We start from the raw sequence: 12212 nt of genomic DNA, 5'->3' as shown, positions 1-12212 counted from the left end.
AGTCTCCATGCCCTCATCACAACCTGCTGAAAACACTGGATGCGGTCATAAAGAACCTCCTCCTCTAATAAGTGATGAAGTGAATTAATTACACTCACTGACAGAAAAAGTCACTGACCCACTTGCTGCTCTGAAGTCTAAAAGACGGATTCATAGTTTTTAAATCAGACGACTGTTGATTAGACAGAAGAACAGAAAGACTATTAACTGGAGTAGGAAAAGACCGGTAAGTTTCGATACATACATTATAAATATTGTTGGGTTTTTTTCAATACAAACATCCTAAGTAATCAGTTACTACATAGTTATATCATTACAGATCGATAAGAGGTCACAAAAAAGACAAGACTAAGAGACTGTTAGGTGCGTTGTGAGACTGTACCTTAGCAAAATGTGAATATATGCATGTTAACAGGGTAATAATGATGATGCTTAGCTGGTGGACGTCGGCAGGTGACAACATTTTCGCCTTAAGGAAAATCAGAAACCAGACCAAAACACTCGATTGAATAAAAATTCACCTTGCACATAAATAAAAATAGGTTTCTAGCTTCCAGGTTTGCTTCTGCATTGTGAGGCCCGAGCATTATTACTGCGTTGACCAGAAGGGACGGTTTTAAAACTGTGAAACCTCAATGGATTCTAATTAGGCAACAGGTATCTGCAATGTACAACCAGGGGGCGCCAGTACCAGAACGATTTAAATCCCACTGTTGTCAGGAAAAGAACAAGTAAAAAATAAAACAATATTAGGACACATTAAAATTATAACTTAATAATGGTGGAACTTGAAAGATCTGAGAGTCATCTGAGAGTTATTGAAATTCATTTATTAAGGGGTACGGAGGAGTAAACAGGATTCAACGTGATGAAACAAACGCTGCAGTTCTTCACTAGAGAAGGTCTCTGACTTTTTGTTTCTTTGTCAGATGGCTGCACCAACCTTTTGGCGGCCTAATTGGAAATGCGCTGCTGCCCAAAGGCATTAGCATATGAAAGGATCAGCTCTCAGTGCGTAAGTGAAAATATTACCAAAACAAGATTTAACTGTTTGCAGCAGCTCGCAGGCTTTTTCATGCTCATCACACAGCTCGGATATGATCCCAATGGCGCTTAAATGAGATGTTGGCTTTTCTATCAGTTCACCTTGACATGAGCCGGGAATGTTTACAACATTTATCTTCATCTCTGCCACTCATTAGCTCTGGCGTTAACGTCAGCCCTGCAATTTTAATTTATGACCGTGTGAAGCAGGAAGCAGGCGTCTGTGTGCTCATTCTCTCGCTAGTTTTCCTCCTGAAATCCATCCATTCTGCTGACAGAAAACGAAGTCTGTCTGGACGGATCGTTTCTCCGCTTTAATGATGACATGATGCTGCTTCAGCTCTTATCGCGACAGCAGGATGTCATTTTATAAAATCCTGTTTCCTGCTTTTGGTTTATGAGAAGTGTGTAGAAAAAGTCTTCAGTGATGACTGTTGCTATTTAAGGGACCATTACAGGCCGTGTCGCAGCTCATTTCCCGCAGATCATGTGCGAATCCTTTTACAAAAAAGTTGGGATGCTGTGGAAATAAAAACAGAATGCGATAATTTGCAAATCTTGTGAACATATATTAAATTGAACATAAAAAAAAATGCAACTTATCAAATTATGAAACGAAGAAATGTTATCACTTTATGAAAAAAAGATATGCTCGTTTTAAATCTGAGGGCAGCAACATGTTTCAAACAAGTTGGGACAGGGCCAACAAAAGACTGGAAAAGTTGTGTAAAGCTAATAAACAAAAAACCTAGTGGAAGTTCTAAACTAATTTGGTTAATTGAAAACGTGTCAGTAGCATGACACAAAGAGCAGCCCAGAGAGGTGGGGTCTTTCCGCAGTAAAGATGGGAAGGGGTTTACCACGTAAGTAAAGACTACGTGGGCAAACAGTGCAATAATCTAAGAATACTGGGCCTCATTCAACAATATCTTCTTGAGATGTTTCCGATTTGTTCGTAAGAAATGTCCTAAGAAAAGGTCTTAGGAGAAGACGTGTTCTTCAACCCCGGATTTGTTCGCACCCGTGTTCTTACATTGATGAATCCCATGGTCCTGGTAAATTGAAAGTACGTGCGAATTGTTCCTAATTAGCATAAGTAAACGCCCTGCCAAATGCCCATAAAAGGGCATGAGACTGCAGTGCCGTGTGCACACGGAGGCAGAGGAAGTGAGGGAGAAAAGAGAAGTTGAGAGAAACGTCAATAATGCCGACAAACGGCGGTGCAGCAGACTCCAAGAAAAAGAAACACCTCAAAGAAACTTCAAGGAATTTTTTTTTTTTTTAAAAAGGAAAAAAACACCAGAGATGGTTCCTTCTTGAGACTAATTGTAATATATAAATCGCACTGTCAATCTAATTTACTAACAAGCAAATCGTTGCTTTCAAACCTGGACGGCAAGTCTGCTGACCAGTACTCGGAGGGTTAGTGTTTATTCAGAACCATAACGCTTTGTAAAGTTATCAAAATAATTATTAAAAGTATGAATTATAAAGAATATCATTGGAGATGAAATACTGTAATATCATACAACTGTTGGATTGAAGAAAACACATTAACCAATTAGTTGGCACAAAACATTTCAGCACTCAGATGTGCTTAACGGTGCGGTTATTTTGATTTTACTTTATTTTTGTAAAAAAAAGTGGGTTTTAAGAATAAATGTATTCTTAAGAACAGTTGGTGAATGAGGCCCATTGTTCCTCAGTGTAAAATTACAAACAATTAAGTGATTTTATCTTCTACGGTACATAATATCATTGAACGATTCAGAGCATGAAGTTGCGATGCGCCAGAACAATTCATTTAGGTGACCCGAGCCCGTTGGGTCCGCATGTTTCAGGCTGTAAATTAGGCTTACAAACTTGAGTGTACAGACATTTTCAAATTAAGCAATATTGCACAAGAGGACAGTGATGTGGTCTGTAAGCATCATGTGCCAATTAATGACGTTAAAGCACGACCTCTTGCTTATTATTGCAAATTATCCAACAAGTTACCAACCGAATGAAACATGTAATCAAGATGCGTTCATATTGTGGGAAAAATTCCCTCTCAAAATATAAACCTTTGGCTTAGTGCGATCTCTGTTTACATGGCAACACATGGGTATGATAACTGGAAAACAATCAGTCACGTCAGTAGACTCGTAGGTAGTGTATGCATTGTTTACTACAGGAAGTAGGCCGACCTTTACCTCGCAATAGAGAGGATTCCTAGTCCATTTTAATGCTTTCCAGAGATTCTTTCTCAGAATAAATAAATGCTAAAACAAAACGTGTTTGCTTCCTCAATCTTGTTACCAAGATATCTGCTGAAATAAAAAAAGAAATTCACAGACATGTATTTTTAACATAGTAGCGCCTCATAGAGGCGGGGCATATTCAGTCACACATTGAAAAAAAAAAAAGACTCTTCTAAGCCACTTTAAAGCATTGTGGGATCTTTTTCAGAAAAAAACATATAAATATGTAATTTTTTTGTGAACAGAGATGAGTTTTTAGGGGTTTAATCAATGCCAGGAGAGGGACTTTAAAAACACATCACTTTTTTTTGTTTTTATGTCAAAACATGGTAAAGGTGTTTTATTATCATCAAACTGTAATCATCATTGTACATGTCGAACCTCCTCATTCAATGCTGGACGAAGATTAGGCTTTTAGTTTCCAGTGTTTAGGGCGATATCTTTTAGCAGTGCTCGGTCTCCAGCGGAAAAACACAGTTTGTCTAAGAGCTCAGCTCAATACGGCTAATTACTGACCATTCTTTATATAACAATGAGCAGGCGGATTTAATTGTTGGGGTTTTGGGGCGACTGCTGAGGTGTGAGCAGAGGCTCATTATGTGTGGGCGAGAGCTGGATTTCCACAGGTTTGGAGGATTTACAGACAGGGGCAGGAGAAGAAGAAAATTACCAACCATTTAAAGAGAGGTAAGGAAATGTTAAGTGTAGCTGTTAGGTTTTTCACATTTTAAAGAAAAGAGGATTTGCAGAGAATCTTCCCCTGATAACACCCAGACTATTCAGAAATTATGCATTCTAAATTCCAGTCTATAAAAGAAGTATTTCTCATATTTGTATCTGTGGGTACAAATATGAGAAATACAAACAGATGTTTTGTCATCACATTTATTTCTATATTTTTCAGAATCTTTCAATTTCAACTCCTATTTACCTTTCAGTCTGGTTAAATTCACACTTTACAAAGCCTCCATCTTCCATCTAATTTAAAGCATTCCAGTTAAACAGGATTGATGGGATACTGTCCTGCTGTTAATGTTTTGGCCAGCTCAATGGTTCTCTATAGCTGGGTTTCTGCTCTGCAGGGCTCCTTTGCAGTGGGCTCTCTATCCTACATCACACTGTAATTATCAGAGAGGCATTTGATGACATCAAACAGCGAGTGATACAGCCGTACAGTTAATCCAGCTGGATGGGAGTGAGACGACACAGGATAACAGAGGAAGATTCAGATGGGAAGCAAGGCAGTCCCGTTTATCACATGGTGGGATCGCTGAGCTACAAAACTCTTACAAGTTTAGATGAAAATGAAATTCATCAGGAGGAGCCACAGACATGCAGGGCTCATCCATCAGCTGAAGAACGGGAGAGGCGTTTGAGCTGCACACGAGCAGGCAGCAGAGACGTCAACTTGGCTGCACTTACTGTTCTGACAACCTGAACACAGAGTTGATGTTTATATATATATATATATATATATCTGGGTCTTGAGGTTTTGTAGTCGATACATGAATAAATAAAGCTCAAACCTGTCTCTTAGAACTTAGACATTAGACATTCATATACAACTAACATGAAACAGCACATTCATTACATTTTCTGTTAACATGAGGAAATGTTATCTGTTGCAAGAATGTCTGTACTACATCAATAGTATGTTCATTTGTCTTTTTGCCAAAATATCCCATCATGCAATGCATAATCTGCTAAAAGAGACTATCGAGTTTGAACCATTTTTATGGTTCCATTTAGGCACTTCCAGGTCCTGGCTGGAGCTCGGCGAGGATTCTGGCAGGTTTTAAGGGCAAAAAGTTGTTGCACTACACACTCAATCAGTCGTGAGGATATTTGGCATTTGAAAGTTTAGCTCAACTGAAACCTCTGGTCCGTGATGTAATCAACAAAATGCCGTGGTCTGTAATGGCAGTCAGTGCCCGAAGTATAAAAAAAACAAAAAAAACACTGGCTAATAAGTATAGTGTAAGCATTAGCTTAAGTGAGCTTGATAAATGCTAAAAACAAACAAATGTTCTTATATATTGTGGCATTAAACATGCAGGCCAACAATAATAATGATGATGATGATATACTAATAATAATGCACACTTTAATCAATGATGATATCATTTAAATTCTCTAGTTGTAATGTTTTATAGACTTTGGAGATGTTTGTGGCCTCAGGATTGAGTGTTACATTTTTTTTTTAGTGTTACACTGAGAATAGTTAGAATTTAAAGTTTCTTTAAATGTTTTTATTGTGCAGTCCAACGAATAAAAACAAATGCTTCCATGTGACAAGATTAGCGTCAGCACACCACGTCGACACAGCGCTTTTAACTTCCTTCTCAAGCTTCACTTCTAACAAGCACTTTATTTCTTCAGCAGCGCTGTTTTACATCCCCACTGAACCGACCTGCGGGACCTCACAATGTACTAGTTTTAAGGAGGTTCGAGTTGGACACGACACACAGCTTCACGCCTCCTATAGAACAACAAAACACCAGCTGAAGTGAAATATTTTACAGGAGGACGCTACCAAATGGCTGCAAATGTTTCCAGTGACTCATAAAAAATAATTCTGATCAGAGTTCAGACCATCAAACTCGTTCTTTTTTTTGGGAAATACCTACATTCACTGAACACTTAACATGTTTGTTGGTTTTTACCAGGTAAATTAATTTTGGCTTTTTCATCCAAATCTAAACTAATTTCTGCAGATGATTTGGTGATAAAACATAGTCCAATATTGTCTCTTGTTTAATGAACACTGACCAAATCTGAAAGAGGCAATGAGTTTGAAAGTGAAGGAGACAAATCAAGGAGCTGTGTGAATCTCTGTTTGCAAAGACATCCACCATCTCACTGATTTACTGCTTTTGATCAACACAAATGGAAAACCAGACAGTCAGACTAGTGTTATAACAAACAAATCAACAACTTAATTAAATAAAATTGAAATTGCAGCATCCAGTTTTGAAAAGGGTCACCTCTGTGCCTCTCAGTTTCCTGCTTGAAACAGTGAACATCTGCTGTTCAAACACGGTTACCTAGAAACTGCTTCCATTGCTGCATGTGTTGTTTAAACAACTTCCGATAAACTCTGTTCATGATATACGTCACTGATTTATGTTGCCAAAGATATTTACAAGGAAACATAAATGCCAGTTGGATTATATTCGCAGGCAACATTGGTGTGTAAGGCAAGGACAGTTATATTATATGGCCCCATTCACACACTCAAAGTGCTTCAAAGAGGCATAGAAATAGATCAAAAAGACGATATTAAGAGGAAACAATCATTAAAGATAACATGTAGTGAATGAAAGAAGAGCTAAAACTCCATAAAATGTTATATTTTATACTTTTTCCAAGCAAGTAAAAACAAAATGACAATCTTAAATATGGGTAAATGGACACATGAACTGCTGTGAATTCCTGTTTTAGTAATTAAAACATCTATTCAGTGACCTACAACATCTGTGGAATAAGACACTTCAGCTGATCAGTCAAGTGCCCTCCGCTGCCCAAAATATTTCTTGCTCAGAGGGAAATTTATCTATTTGACCCTTCTGTACTGCCGATAACGAGAACATTCTGCAACGCTATGTTCCAGTCAGTAATGTTATCTGCTGTTGCTTGGCCTCGTGTAAAACTCTGCTTCCCACCCGACGTGAAAACAGCAAAAGGAAAGAGTGGGTTGCTGTCAGAAGGAATGAGTCAGTTTCAGGATTCATGACGGAATCACACTTAAATGGTCCTCTAGATGATCACTGAAGAGCTATCACTGTTTTAAAACTCTCCATGTTAACCCACACAATAAACAGTATTCAGTTAATAAGTGAGTGAATCATCTTTTTGAATGAGCTGGATCTCCACAGGTAACTGCAGTATATCGGACCAACACGGTCTTTAGTTTTGTGTTGATTAAAACGCTGTTGATTAACAAAAATCCTATGAATAAGGTTGACACCAAGGCACATTTTTGCATTAACACTTCTCCACAGATTTCATAAATAAATCACAACATGTAAAGTTAGCGTTGGAGGTGCTGACCGATAGATTTTGCAATCTTGTTTGGAGCTGTTTACCCCTATTTTCCAGTCTTAATGCTCAGTGGCTCCTGACAGTCACTTCAAACTCTATTGACATGAGAGTGGTATCCATTCTCTTGGTAATTTAACTCTTGGTAAACACAGCAAAGGTTTAAATGAGACAGATTTCACCCGTCACTCCCTGGGGGTTCTAGTCATTGACACCTACTGTGGAACCCCCGATTCTAGTTTGGTGGGTTTTAAGGCTTATACAGGTGTGTACTTATTTTTCTGTGACTTATATTTTTTATAAATCTATTTAAATAACAACAAAATAATGCAATTGTATGTGTTATGTGTTTGAGTGTATCAACATTCTCTGCTGTAAAAGAAGAATAAGTGTTTGCTTGTTTAAATATATTGACAAAGTACCATGGGATTTACTTTATACGACTGTAAATGTCATTTTAGTATCGTTACCAGTTGCTTTCCCTTGTCTTTCACATAAAATACAGTATGATTGCATTTAACAAAATCCAACATTTAAATAAAGAAACGGTGGGTTTTCTTAATCCTTAGTTACATCCTGTTCCACCTGTGGACTGAAACTCACCTGCAGTTTGACTAAAACTCACCTGCAGTTTGACTAAAACTCATGAATGTCGCTGATGAATAAACCTGACCTGAGTCATTCTGCAAGTTTTGCTGAAGTTATTAAAGTGTTTTTATCGAGAGAGCAAACTGAAATGCCAGTGAAATGCCACCGCTCCTGCTCTCTATATTTGGCTTTTAATTTTGCATGTTGAAGAAAAAAAAAAACGCAGTCTCGGCTTCTTCTTTTAATGATGGGTTTAAAATGAGCCGTGGAGAAGCACTGGTCAGAGGTCACTCTTAAAGGTAAAGGCCACAGACAGTTGGTTGATCACTTCAGATTGTTAAGAGTTACTCACACATATAGGAAGTATATGAGCTGGTGTAGGAAGTGACATTAAGTAAAAGTAAAGTGCCCTTTAGCAATACATTTGTGTCTATGATCAGAGCTGTGGATAGATGGATAAAAAGCTCCCAGAATTGTCATTTGTTTTCTGTTTAACTTGAGAAGGTCTTTAAAAAAAAAATAACCCCATAGGTCTTTTGTGCAAGCAGCTTATCAAACCCACAGCTAAAGTTAAGCGCCCCCTAATGGTTGTTTAAATAATGACAATCTGGTGCCTGATACATTTTTATTTGATCTAATTTAGGAAACATTTCTGTGGGCTGTAAATAATTAATGTAACATCGCACTAAAGCAGAGTGTTTAGAATCTTTGTCTGTGTTGCTCATCTTTTTGTTATGACTTTAAGACTCAGCTGAACATTTCATAGAGTTACTGTCAGGAGCCTGTTAAACTGCCATGTTTTCACTCCAAAAGTTATTTAGGTCAGACATTGAGCCAGTATTCTGTTAAACGGCACGTAACCACAGCAACAGCACTAATGCTTCAGGCTTTGTTGGCAGTTAACCGACCGGTAAAACTAACCAAACCTAATTAAACTAAAAGTGAGGAAAAGCGATTCACTGAGGTGAAAGAGACCATGGATTTTGGCCACCTTTATTTATTTATTGTAGCTTGACTGCTGATTTGGATACTTTTCAACACACTTGGCAATTTAAGATGAGAAGGCCATTGGGGTACTTTAAAACCCGTGGGCGCCCAATAGCTGTAATCTTCATCAAAAACTGCACTTTACTAAATCATACCCCACTCAAGTTTGAACCTACATATTGTTAGTCAGTGTGACTCACACCTCCTGACAATATGCTTATATCTGATGTCCATCTCAAATAATAGCCAAAAATATGTTTGTAGAGGTCATAGAAAAAAAGAGACTTATTAGAAGTTGCCCGACTCGTCAGAATTTTATCGTTGGTATTAAAGTGATCCAGTGTTCGTACATCAGCAGGCTCACTGCAAACAGCAAGCGTTAAAAAGCCAAACTGGCACACAGAGCACTTTACACACACAAATGAGGCTGACATCCACATGATGTCCTCCAATACAAGCTGTGAAGGAATAACAGATTGTAAATTTGCATTTGGTTGAGGCCATTTTTCTTTTGTTTTTACTGTCAATCATGTATTATGATGGATTACTTGTGAATGTGCAGAAACTGCTGTTGGTTCTGATATTCATCGTGACAGGTACAAAGTCGCAATACCACAGAGCTAACAATGGAGTCAGCTGTCGAAGTCTAGTGAAACAAATCAGAAAAACTTCAAGCATGTCCTAAAAACATGACCTGTAATGTTCGACTTGTTGTTTTGAGCAAAAAGTGACCATATTTGGAAGAGAGGGGGGGAGCTATCTGATGGGAAACCCGACGATACTACATCCCGCCCACCGATGGCCGTAACCTGACGGCACTACAGAACTGTCAATCAAACAGACACGCCCCCCAAAAACTCTGTTTTTTTGGAGCATATATTCAAATTAATGACAGGATTATTTTCAGATGGACGGCCAGAAAACTAATAAGGAGTGACTTTAGTTAACAACACAAAAATAACTTACGGAAGAAAATGCATTGACTTCAAGTTTCATGAGAGAAGCTGAATGGGAGTCTATGCAGCCGAAGGGTTTTTGAAACTAAGCTCTGGCGGCACTCTCGGTGGCATCACAGCTGGAGGCACTTCCACATTGGCCTCATTTTTCAGACCCGGAAGCTACGTCCTCTTTTATATAGTCTATGGTCTTAAAACATTTCCACAATCATGGCTATAGAGAGGACAAACCTTTCTTATACTGTATGTCCTAAAATATGTCTGGAAAGGACCTTTAAATGGAGACAGCGTGGTCTAAGCCTCACCATCACCCACAACATGGGTCCAGTCCCCACATCAATAAAAGTACAAAACCTGTAGAGTTTTAATGTCCAGCAGTAAGAATCAACCGCTGAACTTGACAGGGACATTTCTTATTTTTCATCGTACAAACGTGATTTTAAAAATAAGCAGTATCGACAGCATGTGAATGTGAGCTGTTGGTACCTTCAGCTTCTCTTTCTGTGACAGTGACACTGTGATGACAGGCAGCAGGTTTTCAGCTGATCTGCAGCGAGGCGGGAGGATCTCCCTGAGGACGTGTGTGCGTGTGTGTATGTGTGTGTCGGGGGAGAAGGGGAGTAGGGTTAGTGGACCAATCAGCAGTAGGAAGCTGTCAGGACCAATGAGTGTCAGTGCTGAGAGGGAGCAGCAGAGGATGATGGGACAGAACAGATCGGCAAGGAATTCTCATCACTGACACATTTCTAAAAATGTTTCAAATGACCTAACAATCAACTCAGAAGGGTGAGACTTCAGTACTCAAATTATCACATCATTTTAATCACATTCTGAAGATGACAATCTGAAAAAGATGATTAACATTTACTCAAATATTTCAATTGTCAAATTCTTAAGATGTGAGGGTTTTGGAGAAGTGAGGATATATTTGGGACCTTTTCCAACAACAGTAGAGTGCTCAGCTTCAGCTGAAATATGAAAATGACTGAAACATTTAAGGGTTTCCCCTTCTGGCCTCAAAACCGGTCTCATAATATCAGAGTTTCAGGGTTTGGTCCGACCAGCAACCAAGTCACCCATTGGTTTGTGAACAGCCGTTCAAGTTAGTTGTTTTCTCCTAAAAAAAAACACAGTCGTTCAGTTTCCAGTCACACAGGTCAAAGAGAAGCATACAATTTTCACAGTGGGGAAGCAACCTAAAGAATGTTGAGTTGTTAATACATTTTTCTGTTGATTGAGTAATGTCCTGAAATTGATGTGTTGAAATACAGTGTGTTCATTTACCAACAACCACGGGTGGCATTTTGGTGCAGCCTTTATAACATCATCAAGTGTTGTTCTCTTTGCACTTGGCGTGTGTCTTTTACATAGATATTATTCCGCTATTTCAAGATGTTTTATATCAGAGATGAAGAAAATATTTTTGCGGGCCGCGGTAAATGATGTAAAACCTGCATTCACTGATTTTCGGTTTGGTCCACCAGGCCAGCTTCCTGAGCTTCTCCTGGGCCCGACATGAGGGCTGAACGGCGGCTAAGTGTCTGCAGACCCATGTCTGCGAGCATCACATCCCAATGGCAGGCAGGCAGGCAGTACCGTCCTCCCACAGCTTAACCCCAAAATGTCACAGCCATGCCAGCTGCTGCTGAAAGGTGAGGAGACGGATCTGAGGAGAGGCTTGACGGTAATCTGGAAGAACAACCTTAGCGACGACATGCTGTGACATCATCATCCCGAGGCCCGGAGAGAAACAACACGACACGTTTTTGTCATGACCCGGCGTTCCGCGACCATCTGCAGCCTGCAGCGGGAGACATCAGGATGCATGTGTGGAACAACATGGAGGGTGCAAGGTGCGGGTGGGGGGGGGGGGTTCGCTATACGCTACTTTTAGCGTTTTAGAAATGCAGATTTTCAGTTTGAGTTTGAGGTTTGTCTATTGATAGCTTAACTGTAGGCTTATATTGTCCTTTTTTTTTCTTTTTTTTTTACAGTTCTATGAGTACATTTGTGTTTTGTTTCTTTCAGGAGAGGGGGGCAGTCTGCCCTCCCAAGACAATGGTAGGGGAAACACTGACATTGATAGGTTTTTCCATGAGGTTCATGAACTCAAGATAAAAATCATTGTGTCAAACGGATCTGTTGTGGACTAAGTCATCGCAGGTGATCGATGCGTGGACTCAGATTATTTGACAGGAAACATAAATATTTGTTCTGGCATGGTGTTGTGTCAGAGGGCCTTTATTAAAGTCACACATCACGAGTATGTTTGTGTGTAAATCCACTGAGTGTATTTCCCTCATCAATAGTGTGAATGGATCTGATGACCTGATGCTGCCTCTGAAATGTACACAGT

At 39.2% G+C, this 12212-nt stretch overlaps 1 protein-coding gene across 1 annotated transcript in view; it reads right to left on the bottom strand.

The window, feature by feature from the left end:
* The window catches only part of LOC138206115 (metabotropic glutamate receptor 8-like), a 163584-nt gene that overhangs the window by 125331 nt on the left and 26041 nt on the right, over positions 1–12212 (bottom strand). The gene's annotated exons all lie outside the window — the stretch shown is intronic.

This window comes from Embiotoca jacksoni, unplaced genomic scaffold (genome assembly GCF_022577435.1).
Source record: "Embiotoca jacksoni isolate LCO1_2020_lvr unplaced genomic scaffold, fEmbJac1.0.p SCAF_3, whole genome shotgun sequence".
Classification (NCBI taxonomy): Eukaryota; Metazoa; Chordata; class Actinopteri; family Embiotocidae; genus Embiotoca; species Embiotoca jacksoni.
Note: the sequence above shows the minus strand (reverse complement) of the source record. Positions and strands in the feature narration are given on the sequence as shown.